This window comes from Malaya genurostris, chromosome 2, assembly GCF_030247185.1.
Source record: "Malaya genurostris strain Urasoe2022 chromosome 2, Malgen_1.1, whole genome shotgun sequence".
In the NCBI taxonomy this organism is placed as follows: domain Eukaryota; kingdom Metazoa; phylum Arthropoda; class Insecta; order Diptera; family Culicidae; genus Malaya; species Malaya genurostris.
The window spans coordinates 300,857,404-300,876,626 of NC_080571.1; positions in this window are offsets into that span (position 1 = coordinate 300,857,404).

A 19,223-nucleotide genomic window follows, 5' to 3' on the forward strand; every position below is an offset into this window, starting at 1 on the left:
AGTGGCCAAAATTCAGGCTTCCATTTAGTTTTATTAAGCTGTTGGATGCGTCATGAGTTTTTGTTCATGAATTATAAAACGCCCTATCATAGGCAAACATCTTTATCTGAATGAACATCGATGGGAATTGAATCAGAAACTCCTTCTGTGTGCGCATGTTTAACCTATCCCAAGCCCTACTGTCTGGCAGCGGCTTACAGGAAAACCTGTTTTAATCCACCTAGTGGTGTAATGATGCATTTCTCATGTACATATAATATTGTGGTATTCTATTTGTACTTCCGGAACCGGATACCGGGAACCAGCATAGCCGGAATCGGTTTGTTTAGTTGCCAACTGATAATGACTATCGATTTGTGTAGTTTTGAGACCAGTTTAGCCACCGGGGATGTTCCACGCGGCCAGCAAAACAGACCAGCTCCGACACTCGGACCGTCAACGAGCAAATAAGAAAGCCGATGGACCCTGGTGTGCGAGTCAGCCATAACGAACCCACCAAAAATATCAAGAAAGAAAACCTGCGGGCCATCCGCAAGGGGGCTGGACACCCTTGGGATGACTACCGCGGCCCCAACGGAATAGGAAAACAAAACAAACATAAAAAAACACAAAACTCTGTGAGCCAAAACGGTTAAATTTTATAACTTCTACCCGGTGAACGACCAAAATGGTTAAAGCCGGGGTAAAATAAATGATATAAAAAAAAGACCAGTTTAGGAATTTTTTTACGTTTTTTGTTTCGCCGGTTTAAGTGACGGTGTACAATATTGAACACACTTTACCCTATAACTCCGGAACCGGAAGTCGGATCCGGATGAAATTCAGGAATTCCGTATGGGACCGGAAGACCTTTCATTTGAATCTAAGTTTGTATAAATCGGTCAAACCATCGCTGAGGAAAGTGAGTGAGATCCATTTTGGTATATATTGTCACTATTTCCGGAACTTCCAGAACCGGATACCGGGAACCAGCATAGCCGGAATCGGTTTGTTTAGTTGCCAACTGATAATGACTATCGATTAGTGTAGTTTTGAGACCAGTTTAGGAATTTTTTTACGTTTTTTGTTTCGCCGGTTTAAGTGACGGTGTACAATATTGAACACACTTTATGCTATAACTCCGGAACCGGAAGTCGGATCCGGATGAAATTCAAAATCGGTTTAGCCATCTCCGAGAAAACCTAGTAAGATTATTTGACACACACACACGCACAGACATTGCTCAGCTCGACGAACTGAGTCGAATGGTATATGACACTTGGCCCTCCGGGCCAATTTTCACTAATCGGTTTTTCAAGTGATTGCATAACCTTTCTATATGAGAAAGGCAAAAAGAAGTGTTTTTTTTCTCTACATGCAAATTACTTTACTCCATGACTCAGGGAGGTGATGACTCAATCGAATTCCGTTGACCCATTTCGTATACAGATTAAATCATTATCCAAGGTCACCGTTCCAGCGATCAGGCCCGCCTAAATGAAATGTTTGCATCAAATGGATTCTAAAATGAGAGAAATACTTTCGATTGCTAGCAATTGGCAAGCAATCGACGCATATTTATAGTTTATGTTTTGAACCAGCCAATTACACTCTTGGAACATAGTGTGAGATTGCACACTTCTGAATATTTTTTTTATAGACCCTCTTGCATAAAACACTTATAATAGAAGAATGTACGAGGTCTGTTCAAAAAAGTTCCCGGAATTTTTTAATTGCGCGCGTCTGGAGAGTCCGGTGGTCAAAATTTTTTTTATTGTGTTGGAACATATGTCCCTAATGTATGGTGAAATTTTCAGCTGTATTCATTGTTTACATTCTGTCTTGTAGCGGCTGGTGTAGACGTGTTTTTTTGAGCTCGGTGATTTTTGTGACGTTGGGTGCTTCAACGTGGACGATTGTGCTTTTGTTTCGACATCATAACCGTACACCCATGTTTCATCACCAGTTTTGACCCTTTCAAGTAAATTTGGATCGTCGTTGACGTCGTTTAACAGCTCCTGAACGATGGTAATGCGTTTGTTTTTTTTATCAAAATTCAGCAGTTTTGGAACGAATTTTGCTGCCACTCGTTTCATGCCCAAAACATTTGAAAAAATATGATGGCATGAGCCAACTGATATGCCAACTTCATCAGCAACTTCTCTAATAGTGATTCAGCGATCATCCATAATCATTTTTTCCACTTTTCCCACATTTTCACCGATTATTGACGTGCTGGGTCGACCGGAGCGTTCGTCGTCTTCAACGTCTTCGCGACCATCTTGGAAACGCTTATACCACTCGTAAATACTTGTTTTTTTTCATAGCAGACTCACCGTAGGCTCTCTGTAACATTTTGCACACTTGGTTACACATTATTTCATTTTTCACGCAAAATTTAATACAAATTCTTTGACTCTTCAATTCTTCCATTGTTTAAACTAACAAAAATCGCCGAGCTCAAAAAAACAAGTCTACACCAGCCGCTACAAGACAGAATGTAAACAATGAATACAGCTGAAAATTTCACCATACATTAGGGACATATGTACCAACACAATAAAAAAAAATTTTGACCACCGGACTCTCCAGACGCGCGCAATTAAAAAATTCCGGGAACTTTTTGAACAGACCTCGTATAAAAACAAAGTGCATCATAATCCGAAAACCCCCTTTTTATCCCGTTTCTCACAATATTTACTTTTTTTTTCATTCTCTTCCGTAACATCACCATCACCGGAAGACCGCTCCAGTCAATGACCAGCATGGGGGCCACCCGCCGGGCCTTCGTAGCCTGGGGGTGTTTCCCGCGGACCCTCACGGACCGAAGAATGCGGCCAACATAGAAAATTACCATCGCCATCTGGAATCATCTCTTCCTAAATTCAATTCACCGGCCACTACCGATCGCCAGCTGAAAGCTGGATTCTCGAGAATCCGCGACCCCGATACTATATTACATAATGATACTACTCTAGTTTTAAGTTAGACGATAATTAAGATGAGTAAATACCCTTGGCATCTTAGAGCTTAAGCAGTGTGCCTTCATATTATATTATATTATTGAATAAAAAAAATAATAATCCGAAAACAGTCTGTTGTCGATTGTGGTTTTGAAAATTGGAACGGAAGAATGGTTTTTATGTGAGCCACTTGGGTATTCTGATAAACGTCACTACGATCGGACGCACCTCGTTTGACTAATTAATTGGTAAATTACCAACGAGCGCATCACATGGTCGCTGGCCACAAAAACCCGTCCTCATCCACCTCGTGGTGTGATAATGCCTTTCTACCTGTTCAAAACAGTCTAACGAAAATATTTTTAATCTTTTTATTTAATAATTACAGACACTAATTTGGGCCCATTTTTTGACAACAGTGGATTAAAATTGATTCGAGTAGTTCACAAAAGCATGCTTCAGCGTTTATGTCACATACTCGGCATCATTTCTCAAACCAAGCGCTTGACATTTGCGTTGACTATTTGTAAGAGAAGAGTAATGCTATTCTAAAATAAAACCCTTCTTAATCCACTTAGTGGAATTTTCATAACCGCCAGGTAGCACCCCTTACCCGTATCCAACTTAGCCGATTGGTAAAGACTGTCCCAGAAAGTATGGACGCACTTTGATTTCGCTGTAAATAATTCACAAGTGTTAGATATTCAAATTTTATTCGATATACTGATAATATTAGACTACAACAACAGAATATTATTCTCAACATTTGCTACTTAGCCATTGTAGACTAGCTGGCAAACTGTTGTCAAACTGTTGAATGGTTTTGGCTGCCGAGACATTTTTCCTAAATTGTACCTTCGTTAATGCCCAAAATTCCTCAATTGGTCAAAGTTGGGGGCAATTTTGTGGATTCATGTCTTTTGGGACGAAAGTGACATTTTTGGTAGTATACGATTCTACCGTTGATTTCGAGTAGTGGCAAGAAGCAAGATCTACCCAGCAGACAACAGGATCCTTGTAGCTTCGAATCATGGGTAGAAGTCGTAAACATTCCTTGATGTATATTTCGCTGTTCATTGAAGCAGTGGTGATGAAGGGTATCGAAATCTTACCGCAGCTACACATTGCTTGCCAGACCATAGCTTTCTTACCAAATTTTTCGACTTCAATCGATGTCCCGGACTGGTTTAACACTTGCATTTCTCGCACCGTATAATATTGTGGTCCCGGAAAGGATTTGTAATCGAGTTTCACGTAGGTTTCGTCGTCCATGATTATGCAGTTCAAATTTCCAGCAAGAGTCGTATTGTACAGCTTTCGAACCCTCGGCCTGATCGATGCTTCTTGTTTCGGACTACGTTTTAGTTGTTTCTGCTTCTTATAGGTTCGAAGATTCAAACGTTCTCTAGCACGAAGAACATTTGACTTAGAAGTGCCCACTTTTTGGCCACATCTCGAACTGAAACCTCCTTCTTTTGCTCGAACGTTTATCCAACTGAGGGTTAGGAGGACCTTTTTTTCGACCCGTTTTCGGTTTATCCTCAAAGGTGTTATCTTCACCCAACTTCCTGATTGCATTTCGCACAGCTTTTTTACTTACTCCTTCCATTTTTGCTATCAGTGCATCGCTTGAGTTTTTTTTGTTTCAATTAGAGAGGTTTTTAAATTTAAGGTCATTTGCATCTTTGGACCAAAAAAAGCTTTCTGACCCTATGTGCAGGGTTGGGAATCGAACCCAGGTGGGCTACGTGAAAGGCATCGATCGACCCGTCACACTATTACCGTCTCCCTAAACGCTTCAGTTTATTGGTATAGAATTTATTATGAAAAGGAAACATTATTCCATATAATTTGTTTTCACGATGCGGTGTTTAATGATATGAATATGTATATGAAACACATGTTTCGTTTGATAAAAACAGCACGCTTACTTTGATTCCAATGTGCATGCACTAATTAGTACAACCATATTCCATATTTCATTAACATTCATCAATCGATTTTTTGTGCAAAACGATGGGGTACTTCACCTAACTGATTACGCAGACCGACAATTATTGTTCTGCGGAAACTAGAAATGGCTTTTATTCAATCCAATAACATCATATTGGCGACCCGAGAGACTGAAAATAAATGTCCAATAAAAATGATTTCACTCTTTAAAACCGCTTTTATTTAGGGTTAGTGGGAGTTTTTTTGCTTTGCAGGAATTTATCAAAATTACATACGCTCGCTGTCCTCTCCGGACAAGCGGGGCAAGCCTCTCGTTCCAGTCCACTATCAGTTCGACAGTTTCTCATGGAAATATCGTCATTACTCCACCATTCAACGACTGGAATCCCGCCCCCGTAGGTCGAAGCGGACCACGTGCAATCACTGAATAATTAATTAATTATTTATTGCACTGTTACTGTTCTTATTTATGGCACCTGTCAAAATGGAGTTGCTTCCCGTCGCTTTTCTGCCACTTCCTGCTATTTATACGCTCCAGGGCAGTCATAGTTTCATTTTTTGTTTCTTTCCTTCAACCTCTCACTCACTCTTCATACATTCCACATCAGTCAGTAGCGTGCATGACGAGCCAGACCATCCAAAAACAATTTCGATTTAATTTAAAATCAATATTCGGTTGGGCTGAAATTCTCTATCGTTACGGCTGACCATCAAACTCCGCGTTTTGTAGGCATTTGACAGGTCAATTCAAAAGTTTGACAAAAACTTAAAATTTTACTCATACAGACTTACTTTGCGACCTCCGACAAACTAAATCGAATGGTATATGACAATTGTTCCTGCAAGCCTCGCTCAAAAAGTCAGTGATTACGTTGCTTCGAAAGCAACTCCCTTGAATTTAATTTACTAAAGTTAAAACGCTTCTTCTCGGGTCTCATAATTATTGCAGTGCTAAATAAAAGTTATTAACGGCATCGTCTGGCAATCTGGCTGGTAGATTATTTACAACAACGAGCCTACAATCTGGCACAATTTTGATTTTCAATTATATGACCTCCATTCACACCCTCAGACCGTTCCAGCTGCAGACTTTGAAGAACTGAACCGACCCGGCCCCTCCGAATCCCCCGACGTCAGTCAGGATTATCACCAGGCATGTTTTTCCTATCTGCCGGGAAATAACGGCAAACCTAATGAGATGAGGATGGAATGAATAGTAATCAAGTTGTTGGAAAGTTGTTGATTTGATAAGCGTCCTATTTAACAGTACAGGAAGTTTGTTTATTGTTTTCGTCCGAGCGAGAAGCGAATACGTAAATAAACAGGCATGGTTTGTGGAGTTTTTGCTCTCGGAAGCTAAATTAGAGGAAAAAAAAGTACTGACACACAAAAAAAACAAAAGCGCGCAATCGTAATCAACAAAGCGTTTCGAACGTTGTTCGCTTTTCCAATTTAGTCGGTCACTTTCTGTGTATCTTTGGTGTTTGCAGTCTGGTCGGCGTCGTCGCTCGGTCCTGGATGCTGTTTTTTTTTTCGTTAGTTGTACGACGAACTTGATCTGTTTCACTGTTCGCAGTTTTCTAGCTTTTCATTTAAATCGTTCATTGGAGGGGCGGTTAGTTTTGATTGACTTGTTTATTATGGTAACGGGATTGGCACCCAATCTGCAAAATTAGCCTTATTCCATTAGGCTTTTGTTTTGGCACAAAAATGTTTCTAAATTACTTTGTTTTAAAAAAGTTTTCGATCTGTTCCTTTATATCTACTCAGTTTATGAGCCATCAGTCGCCTCAGCAGGGCATTTTAAGATAGAAAAATTAGAAGGCTTTCCAACGTAAGCATTACTTTGTCTTTCGATGGCGATCCATTTTTCAAGTTCGATTAGTGCAATGCCTCGAGCTTACAGCAAAGATATAGTCCATGTATTATTCCCTTCTGGGGCAGATTTCATTCGAAACACCATCTGGATTTCTCGAACCCATGATACAATTGATAGCCTCTTCATCTTTTCCACTTTAGCTTGATAACGACCATCTTACAAATTAGCACATGTAAGACACAGCACATTAAACGATTCGAAGCTTATCCAGTCGGGTCATCATATCCTGGCCTCCCGTTTTCCCAGTGAGCTCCAGTCCAGACAATGCAGCATGTGTTTCTTGCTCTAGGCGGCGCGACCCGCAGCCCAGAAGAAACGATCATAAAATCTTTATTTACATTGTCGACTGTCTTTATCTTGGCTTCATCTCTGCCCCGGCCTGGTAGTGAAACACCACCGGCCAAAACCAAGCCGAGCCTAAGCTATGCATGGTCGCAGCGTCAGCGCGGCCAAACCCAGCCCCGAACCATGTGGTTTCGTCTTCTCCCGCGCGCGTCTTCTACCCTTACCCCGCGCCGTCAGCCTTCATTCAGCAATCTTCAGTGACTGTCGGCAAATTGGACTGCTGCTGGCTGCAAGAACTGTCGGAAACAGCCCGCCCACCATCACAGGCTGTTTGGACAAATGTCTCATGCATTGCCGGGGTTCCGATATCAGACATCTTTGTGGGCCCTGGCCTGGTGCTTCGGCTGTCTTCGGCTGTGCTTGAGTGGGTGGCAGTATTTATGATGATGTAATATTATCGACAATTATTGTTATTACTCGAAAAATGTTCCTGAATTCAATTCCCGATAAATTTTCCTACCGCACGCAATAAAATGTGTAGATGAAGGAAGGTCTTGCGATTGTATAGTTATTATGTTGGTGCTGGGACGGTGGAACGAAAAGTGGACAACAGCCGTTCTAATGGCTTTGAATGTTATCTAAAGAACTATTAAGATTACTTCTTTGCAAATCGAAGGTAGAAATCATCAGTTTAGTGAAAATCCAAAATGATTTGATTTGCTTCGTGCACTTTTCGCTGTGCGAAAATCGGTCGAGATAAATGTTCCGAACTGTGCTAAATATCGTACACGGAAAGAAATCCGTTACTGCTGTTATGATTCGAAAATCATGAAACCAATCATTTTAACTTACCATGAAATCATGAGCAATAACTCTTCTCCCACGAAAATAATCATGGTTCGAAAATGCGTTACTTGAAGAAAGCATCTCTTTCAAAGCTCGTAACTCTAATTTTCTACCCGGATATCACTTTGAACCCTCTGCCTCAAGTGATGTGATCTATATATATAAAAATGCAGAGATCATTCTTTGTAATCGCATCACGTAAGAACGGATGGAGGGATTGAGATGATTTTTTTGTTTTTGTTTGATCAATTTTTACCCCCACCGGGTTCGTACATCAAAAAAATTAGGAAAACTTACCGGAAAAGTGGGAAAAACCAATAAAGTTATTTTGTATGGACAATGGAATTTTCCACTGAAAAAGTCGCCAATGCTTGCTAGATCTGCGGTTGATATTTGGCGCGCAACGAGTTGCATAAGTGTTTGACCGTCGAAGAAAAGAATACTAGATCGTTGAAAAAAATCGTTTGGCGCGCAAAGATTAGTAGTGGAGATTTCCCGTGCATCATTTAGAGCCACGTGCTTAATTGGGTATTAAAACTTGACAAATGACTCAATGACGGAATGCATATGACTGTTTTCTAGAAAACTGCTGTAGGCAGCAGAAAAAGTTCTGATATCATTTACCTGTTGATGAATTGTGATTAATGATAAATATTGGCCATCCCGGCCTAACAAATCAGTAAATTTTTGAATAAATCAATGCAAAGTTTGTGCTGTAGAAGCGTTTATATCAAGCTAAGAGATTTTCCGTGCAGTTTGTTTTCTAATGATTTAGAGTATACTAAGCCTGTCTAAGCAACCAAAGGTCCACAGTACCTGAAAAATATCCACTTTATTAGAGCTCTAAAGTTTGCGTGGCACTTTTTGGCAACTTAAACATACAGAACACGTTCTGAGAAAACTTTCCCGCTGCCTTAAAGCTGTGCAAGGAACTGCTCTCTGTTCAGTGAATTGACTCAAAGGATGTGATGACAATCTATGCATTTACTAAATTTTTGCTTAACAGAAGTGTTTTACATTTTCACATTAATATTGGTGATATATCTTTTCTGGGCTAAAGCGAATGTGTATCGAATTCTATTGATTGTAGGTTAAGTAATCAGAAAAATGAGGAAAAAGAGTCGGAGGATAGAATACTAGATCGTTGAAAAAATTGTTTGGAGCGTAACGAGATGCTTTGTGTGGTCAATCTAAGATCAATCTTGCATTTCTCTTTCTAATGATTTAGATTAGACTATGCGCACACAGTAAGTGGCTATCAGATATCAATGTTCAAGATGATTACCATAATGAATTGAGACTGTCATTTCATGTTGCATATTCTGTGAAGAATGTTCAAACTGGTAAGATCAATATCAAATTAAAATTTTAGCGTCGTCTCCAAGCAATCAAAAGTTAGACAGTACCTGAAAATATCTACTTTATTAGAGCTCTAAAGTACGCATGGTACTTTTTGATAACTTGTACGTACAGAACAGATTTTGAGAAAAATTTCTCGCTGCTTAAAAGCTGTACACACCAAATAATTTTTACGGATGTCGGTACAGTTTTACTGACTTTCAAACAGCTGGACATTCGGTAATCCGTTCAGTAAAAGTTTTATTTGCTGAATGATCGGTACAGTTCCACTGAACTTCGATCTGTCATAATTCTAATGACTTCTCCATTATTCAATACCGACGTTCGGCGAAATTCACAAAACAATCCTAAAAACATGTAAACGTCTTGACCCGTAAAGTATTACAATTTTTTGGTAAAAGGAAGGAGCATTTTTGTTTTCAAAACATATTTTCATCCAATTAATTTATTTATTTGCGTGTGATGAATGAATTAAATTACATTTGCTCTTCAGAAATAATTTTTTCAAATAAAATGATCAAATATCTTTCGGATGCGATTCAGTAGAATATGGGATCACCCTTCATATTTTTAGAGTGCAGGAATAATAAGTTGTAGAAGGCTTTTTAATATATTCACTAAATGAAAAATTACCGCTAGGAATCAGTATTATCTATTTTTCGCAAGCAATCAATTCGCACGACTATTTTTTTCTTTACAAATCTAGAAATTTTCACACCTTTACGTCCGAAAATTATGTTATTTGACAGATCTTTATTTCTGCTGATTGGTTAGTGATGATTACTGAAATTCTTCATTATTTTTTATTAATTTTCCGGATATTGGTAAAACTTTTACTGAGTTCGTCAAGAGAAATGACATTACAGAGTTCACAGACCATGTCAGTAAATAATAAATAATCGTAACTTTTACATAGGATTTTCCGATATTCAGTAGTTCTTTGACAGATGACCGTAAGTTGGATAAATTTTACGTATCTTTCAGTAAAAATAAAATTTCACAGATCGTTGCCACAAAAATTATTACCGAACACAAAAATAGAATTTTTTGGTGTATAAGAAACTGCTTCAAAGTTTGTTCTGTCGGGTGAACGTATGAGTAATTCCATAAAACGGACTGTTCAGAATAGAAATCTGTGCATTTGTTCAATTTTCGCTTAACAGAAGTATTTCATATTTTCACATTAATCTCTGGTGGTGTTTCTTCTTCTGGAGCTAAAGCGAGTATGTGTCGAATTCCGTTGATTGTAGGTTAAGTAATCAGAAAAATAATGGAGAGAAACGTTGACCACTTAGTCTATTGACAATTCTTCTGACGAGACGAAGTTCGACGGGTCAGCTAGTAGATTAATAGATTAATGGTAAAGCAAAAAACAGACATTGAAAAACAAGACCTATTGAAAATGTTTACTTGATCTTGAAGCATGTTATTTAATAAACGTGTTGTTTCACCCACCGGCTGATAGAGAATTAAACATAACATAAAAATAAAGATAATGAGCCGAAAATTGACATCATAAGAGACTAAGCACGGCTACGCTTTTCATTTGACAAACATCAATGTTACATTTTGTTCGAATGTATTCTTACATATATGATGTGATCGTTGTTGCTAGAATAATATTACGAGAGCTAGCGTTTAATTCGATTGTGAATTTGGAACACCATCTAACGAAAATCAGAAAAATATTTTGTTCAACCACTTTGATTAATTTGTTTCATAGATATAAAAACACAAGCTGTATTGATGCACCTAAATATTATGAATAAGACGATTTTTTTGCAAAAATTCGACATAGAGTTTCTTTTTAATAGGCTTGATTCACTGGTGTTTTCTGAGGCTTTTCGTTTAAGTGTTTAAATTCTGATACATAAAATCAAAACTGAAGTAATGATCGCACGTAAACACGTTATCTCTTGCGTCGTCGTTTTCCAAAAACAGAAAACAGAATATTTTCATTTTAAAAGAAGTTCGTCGTGCTTTTCACTGAATTTATATTGCAAATATGACCATCGCTGCAAAAAACACACATAACGCCTGAATTTATGTTGCAAAAATTACCATCGAAACAGAAACACACCTGAAGTTATACCCAACAATTTCGAGTGCGTTACGTTTAAATTTCATCGAAATCAGTCCGAATGGATCATGATCCGAGAAATTTTACCATGGTGTATTATCATAACATGAAAATATATTATTTTCCCCAAATCATGACTCGTTTTGCTCATTTCTAGAATCGGAATTTTGCCCATGTAGAGAATTCCACAATTTGGTCCTTCTAAAAGGCAGAAATGAATCCTGTACAGGATCTTGATAGTTTCTTTCAATGAAATATGCAAATCCGAAATGAGATAATCGACATCAAAAATCGTTGAAAATTTCAGTAGTGAAAAGGGGGAAAATTTCGAAATTCACACAATCGATCAACTATCAATTCGAATTCGAAAGTGTAAAGAAATCATGTCAGTTTTATTTGTATTCACGACATCCAGTTATGTCTCTGACATTACACACCCGTACTTTTTTTCATTTAATTGTGCATTGTTCATATTTAAAAAAATAATAACAATTAATTAATTAGGCAGAATGAAGAAACTACGACATTTTAAGTTTATTCCAGCCATTAGGGACTGTGCAGACTTCTTTGCTACCAATTTAGATACGTTGGTCCAACATTTTCGAAATTTTTCTATAGCTTTTTACCTTCCTTTACCTTATAGAAAGGCTATGCAATCGCTGTGAAAATCGACTTTCACAAATTTAGATTCAAATGAAAGGTCTTATGGTCCAATACACCCAAACCTCCATTTACGAACCTAATAAATGTATGTATGTATGCTTACACACTCACTCGTTTGCGTATATGTGTATATATTTATACATATAAATGCTCGCTTTTACTTCACTAATATTTCTATGTATTAGGAAATACACATATTTGCACACATGCGTACGTATATTAATACATATATAGATATATAAGTTACGTAAATGGAGGTTTGGATGTACAAAGTTCTTGAGTTTCATTTGGATCCGACTTCCGGTTCCGGAATCACAAGGAAATATGTGCAAACTTAATCAAAAATACGCACTCAATTTTCTCAGACATTTTTTAACCGATTTTAACAAAATAAGAAGCAAAAAAGTTCATCCAGATTCGACTTCGGTATTGCAGTGCGATTAATGAAAATTTTCAATTTCATGAGTATTTTTATACAAGCGATAGTGAAACGAGGTGCACATTTTCATAAAACTTACTGCTAAATTCATCTAGTTGACAGACCTTGTTAGTTGGCGGATTTATAAATCTTATTTGGGACTACTATTGCCCGGCTTCCGCTTCAGAAAGCACCGAAAATCTCCATAAAAGGAACTCACTTCGATTGCTAAAGCAACGGTTAAACCGATTTTCACGAATCATGATTCAAATTAAAACTCTTATTGTCTTTAAATATACTTTATAATTTCATCCTGATCCGAATTCCAGTTCCGAAATTATGGGGAGATGAGTGTCAAAACATTCAAATCGTCATTCTAAATGACGATGCAAAACTAGTACGCGACAGTACATGCGACTTTGCTCCGTTCGCAACGTGCTTTGTTCAGTTTCGTATAGAGTGCAGGGTTGCCACATTAAAATTTATATTTTTCAGGTTAAAAAAAATTAAATTTATAATTCTTTTATTCAATTTGTACCAATTTGTTAGTGTTATTACAAGATCATGATAACGATGCTTTTCAATAAAAGTTTACTAGATTGCCGTTTCAACCTTCCGAGTGAACGGACGTGCTTTGTGTTTACTGCGAAAGCGTTGAAAACCAGTGCCGTGTGTGATAAAGTGACCGGACGATCAAAACTAGATTGCTATTGTGTAATAGACAATAGTGCTTTTTCCTGTGAGAGGTTTTATGCACATTATATACTAAAGCAGTGTATTGTTGTGAGCGGACGATCGAAACAGTACCGTTAGCCGGTGATTGTTCGATCGATCAAAACAGGCCCAGCGGTGTACGTGATATCACTGTGCGGATTAAAAAAGAGTGTGCTTTTTCCTCTCGGAGGTTTTTTGCACACCATCGCAGCGGCGATACGCCGATCGACGAGGGCTAGGCCTTGGTGGCCCCCGTTGGATTTAAGTTAAGTATCATTATTTAGTTTTTTTTTCCTTCCTGCATTCGACTGTTCTATTTCTCCCCGATTCACTTATTTCTGTGCGGAGGTAGCTCCGCAACATGTCTAGTGTAAATTCTGACCCCCCCGTTCCCGATGATCAAATGGAGACTTCCCTTGACTATAAAAAGTCTCGCATAAAGAGCTATCCGGATGGGCTCGCACTACCGGCCGGTCCTTATGCGGTCTATTTCCGGACCAAATCGAAAGAAAAAAAATTAAATATTTTAAAAATATCGCGGGACCTGTCCTCGCGATACAATACTATAAAAAGTTTTGATAAGATACGTCCAGACAAGCTCAGGGTCCTGTTTACCAGTTCAAAACAGGCTAATGAGCTCGTTCAAAATGATCCTTTTACGCGGGAGTACCGCGTCTACGTGCCAGCTCGTGAAGTCGAAATCGACGGTGTGGTCACCGATTCGAGTTTGACTTGCGAGGACGTTCTTAAGTACGGGGCGGGTTGTTTTAAAGACCCCTCACTTAAGAATGTCAAGATACTGGATTGCAAGCGATTGCATTCAGTATCGATCGCCGGGGATGGAACAAAGTCCTATCCCCAATCAGACTCTTATCGTGTGACCTTCGCCGGTTCTGCTTTGCCCAACTACATCCTCTTGGACCGGGTTCGTTTGCCTGTTCGCCTATTCGTACCCCGAGTAATGAACTGTACTAATTGCAAACAACTGGGGCATACAGCTACCCATTGCAGCAATAAGCCACGTTGTGCTAACTGTGGGGAAGCTCATGCGGACGGCTCTTGCGGTAAGGATGCTGAAAAGTGTCTCTACTGTAAGGAGGGTCCGCATGACCTCTCTGATTGTCCCGCTTACAAACTGCGAGGTGATCGAATGAAGCGTTCCCTAAAGGAGCACTCCAAGCGTTCTTTCGCAGAGATGCTTAAAAGTGCCACCCCTCCTAAACAGACAACGAACCCATATGCCTGCTTGTCAACTGACGAGAGCGATTCTGACGACCCTTTGGAAGGTCCATCTTCGGCGGTCCCTCATAGCTGTAGGAAAAGAATAAATAAATCCTCTCATAAGCTACCTAGTAAGGGTTCGAAGGTGTCTTCCGAAGGGCTTCGAAAAGTTACAGCTAACGGGAATCGGGACACAACACCGAAGCAAAAAGCTCCTGGTCTCGGAAAACTCAATTCCGAGATGGAATTCCCACGACTTCCCGGGACTACAAAATCCCCAAGCGTCCCAGAAAATCTACCAGAGAACCAACTAGGTGCTGGACTTATCAAGTTCTCTGATGTTGTGGACTGGATTTTTACAACTTTCAATATTTCAGACCCTCTTAGAAGCATTTTAATTGCTTTCATGCCAACAGTAAAAACATATTTGAAGCAGTTGACTGCAAATTGGCCCCTTCTCTCAGCGATTGTATCCTTCGATGGCTAAATCATCCACCGAGGTCACGGATCTAATCACTGTTTTACAGTGGAATTGCAGAAGTATCATCCCAAAAATAGATTCTTTTAAATTTCTAGTAAATAATCTGAAATGTGACGCATTTGCATTGTGCGAAACTTGGCTAACTTCTGAAATATCCTTAAACTTCCACGATTTTAACATTATTCGCCTGGATCGAGATGATCCCTATGGAGGAGTACTTTTAGGGATCAAAAAGTGCTATTCTTTTTATCGAATTAACCTCCCCTCGATACCAGGTATTGAAGTTGTCGCATGTCATGTTACAATCAAAGGTAAGGACCTTTGTATTGCTTCCATCTACATTCCCCCTAGAGCCTTGGTTGGGCATCGGCGGCTCAGTAATATCATAGAGCTCCTTCCCGCACCGACGTTGGTTTTAGGAGACTTTAACTCACACGGTACGGGATGGGGCTGTCTTCACGACGATAACAGATCAGCTATGATCCATGATATTTGCGACAACTTCAATATGACAATCTTGAATACGGGAGAAATGACACGGATTCCTGCACCACCAGCAAGACCAAGTGCGCTGGATTTATCCCTTTGCTCGACATCGCTACGGTTGGATTGCACGTGGGAGGTAATTCCTGATCCCCACGGTAGTGATCATCTACCGATCGTAATATCAATCACCAGCGGCTTAAAACCATCGAAGACAATCAATGTTTCGTATGACCTCACACGAAATATTGATTGGAATAGCTATGCGACCTCGATATCTGAGAAACTTGAAAGAACTCTACAACTTCCTCCGGAGGAAGAGTACACGTTTTTGGCTGGCTTGATTCTCGATACTGCGATTCAAGCTCAGACGAAACGTGTACCCGGCGCAAAAACTAACATCCGTCCTCCCAACCCGTGGTGGGACAAAGAGTGCACAAATTTAAACGCGGAGAGAGCCTCCGCGTATAAAAAATTCAGAAAAAATGGAACACCTGATAATTACCGGAATTACGCGGCGTTAGACGTTAAAACTAAGAACTTGATTAGAGCCAAGAAACGCGGTTACTGGCGTCGGTTTATAGACGGCTTAACGAAAGAAACATCTATGAGCACTCTTTGGAACACAGCCCGACGAATGCGCAACCATAACACCATAACGAATGAAAGCGAGGAATACTCCAACCGCTGGATATTCGATTTCGCTAAAAAAGTATGCCCAGACTCTGTTCCGGAACAGAAGATCACCCGCGCCGCGACACCAAATACAAACGAATCACCGTTTTCGATGGTAGAGCTTTCACTTGCACTTTTGTCATGTAACAATAAAGCCCCGGGATTAGACAGAATAAAATTCAACTTGTTGAAAAATCTGCCTGACCCCGCCAAAAGGCGCTTGCTGAATTTATTCAACAAGTTCCTCACGGGTAATATTGTCCCACACGACTGGAGACAAGTCAGAGTTATCGCCATTCAAAAACCAGGGAAATCAGCCTCCGATCACAATTCGTATCGGCCGATTGCTATGCTTTCCTGTATCCGGAAATTGTTCGAAAAAATGATTCTGTTTCGTCTAGACAATTGGGTCGAAACTAATGGTTTACTTTCAGATACACAATTTGGTTTCCGCAGGGGCAAAGGAACGAACGATTGTCTTGCGTTGCTCTCAACAGAAATTCAAATGGCATTTGCTCGTAAAGAACAAATGGCGTCAGTTTTCCTAGACATTAAGGGGGCTTTTGACTCAGTTTCTATAAATATCCTATCTGAGAAGTTGCATCAGCATGGTCTTTCGCCAGTTTTGAACAACTTTTTACATAATCTATTGTCTGAGAAACACATGTACTTTGCGCATGGTGATTTGTCGACAATACGATTCAGCTACATGGGTCTTCCTCAGGGCTCATGCTTAAGCCCCCTTTTATACAATTTTTACGTAAGTAATATCGATGAATGTATCAACACATCTTGCACGCTAAGACAACTTGCCGACGACAGCGTTGTGTCTATTATAGGACCCAAAGCTGCCGATCTCCAAGGACCATTACAAGATACTCTCGACAACTTATCATCATGGGCTCTTCAAACGGGTATCGAGTTCTCTACGGAGAAAACTGAGCTGGTTGTATTTTCGAGGAAGCGAGAACCAGCACAATTACAGCTTCAACTAGGGGGTGAAACCATAGCTCAGGCCTTCACATTTAAATATCTCGGGGTCTGGTTCGACTCCAAAGGCACCTGGGGATGTCACATTAGGTATCTGAAACAAAAATGCCAGCAGAGAATCAACTTTCTTCGTACAATAACCGGATCATGGTGGGGTGCCCACCCAGGAGACCTGATCAGGTTGTATCAAACAACGATATTGTCCGTGATGGAATACGGATGCTTCTGCTTCCGATCAGTGGCGAACACTCATTTCATCAAGCTGGAAAGAATTCAGTATCGTTGTTTGCGTATTGCCTTGGGTTGCATGCAATCGACTCATACGATGAGCCTCGAAGTGCTGGCAGGCGTTCTTCCACTGAAAAACCGGTTCTGGGATCTCTCATATCGTTTGCTCATTCGATGCGACATTTTGAATCCTCTGGTGATTGAAAACTTCGAAAGGTTAGTTGAGCTTAACTCTCAAACCCGTTTTATGTCCTTGTATTTTGATTACATGGCTCAGAATATTAATCCTTCTTCGTTTGTTTCCAACCGTGCTCATTTCTTGGATACTTCTGATTCTACTGTGTTTTTCGACACATCCATGAGAGAAGAAATTCGTGGAATTCCGGATCACGTGCGCCCTCAAGTGGCCCCAAATATTTTTTATAATAAATTTAGAACAGTCAACTGTGAAAAGGTGTTTTACACTGACGGATCAAACATCAACGAGTCCACAGGCTTCGGCATCTTCAACCAAAACATCACCGCTTCTTACAAACTCAGTGATCCGGCTCCAGTTTACGTCGCAGAATTAGCTGCTATTCAGTACACCCTCGAGATCATTGAAACCATGCCCAAAGACCATTACTTCATTGTCACGGACAGTCTAAGTTCAATAGAAGCTCTCCGGGCAATGAAGCCAGGAAAGTATCCCCCATATTTCCTGGGGAAAATACGGGAACATTTGAGAACTTTATCTGAACGGTCTTATTTAATATCGTTAGTCTGGGTCCCTTCGCATTGTTCCATTCCGGGCAATGAAAAGGCAGACTTATTGGCTAAAGTGGGCGCATTGGAAGGTGATATTTATGAAAGACCAATCTGCTTCAATGAATTTTTCAGTATTTCTCGTCAGAAAACTCTCGAAAGTTGGCAAACTTCATGGACGAATGACGAACTGGGACGATGGCTACACTCCATTATCCCTAAGGTATCGACGAAACCTTGGTTCAAGGGGATGAACATGAATCGTGATTTCATTCGCGTTATGTCACGGCTCATGTCAAATCACTATACATTCAACGCACATCTCCGGCGTATCGGGATCGTGGAGAACGGGCTCTGCACCTGTGGCGACGGTTATCAGGACATCGAGCATGTCGTGTGGTCGTGCGTAGAGTATCGTGACGCCAGGTCGAAGCTACTGGAATCCCTCAGGGCCCGAGGTAGACCGCCTGAGGTGCCGGTTCGGGATGTGTTGGCGAGTCGGGATAGTTCATATATGCTTCTCATATACCAGTTTCTCAAACACATTAATATACAAGTGTAATGTGTTATTCCTCGCTCAGAAAATATAATCTCCACCTACAGGTTCGACACTAACATCCGCCCGATTCTCTCGATCCCCGTCCCTGTCCACCATCTTCATTGGAATTAACAAGATCTTTTTTTTTGTCACTAACTTTTTCGTTCCCCTTTCCCTGTTTTTTCACCATCTCGATGGCAACTAATTAGATCTCTGTCGTTTTCAAACATTTTGTTCCCACACCCCTTTTTTACCCCGTTTCCCACAATATTTACTTCTTTTTTTCATTCTCTTCCGTAACATCACCATCACCGGAAGACCGCTCCAGTCAATGACCAGCATGCGGGCCACCCGCCGGGCCTTCGTAGCCTGGGGGTGTTTCCCGCGGACCCTCACGGACCGAAGAATGCGGCCAACATAGAAAATTACCATCGCCATCTGGAATCATCTCATCCTAAATTCAATTCACCGGCCACTACCGATCGCCAGATACTATATTACATAATGATACTACTCTAGTTTTAAGTTAGACGATAATTAAGATTAGTAAATACCCTTGGCATCTTAGAGCTTAAGCAGTGTGCCTTAATATTATATTATATTATTGAATAAAAAAAAAAAAAAAATAAAAGTTTACTTATTGTCTTTCTCATAATATAGGAAGTTTCGGCAATCACTTGAAAAATTGACTAGTGAAAATTGGCTCAGAGGGGTAAGTGTTCTA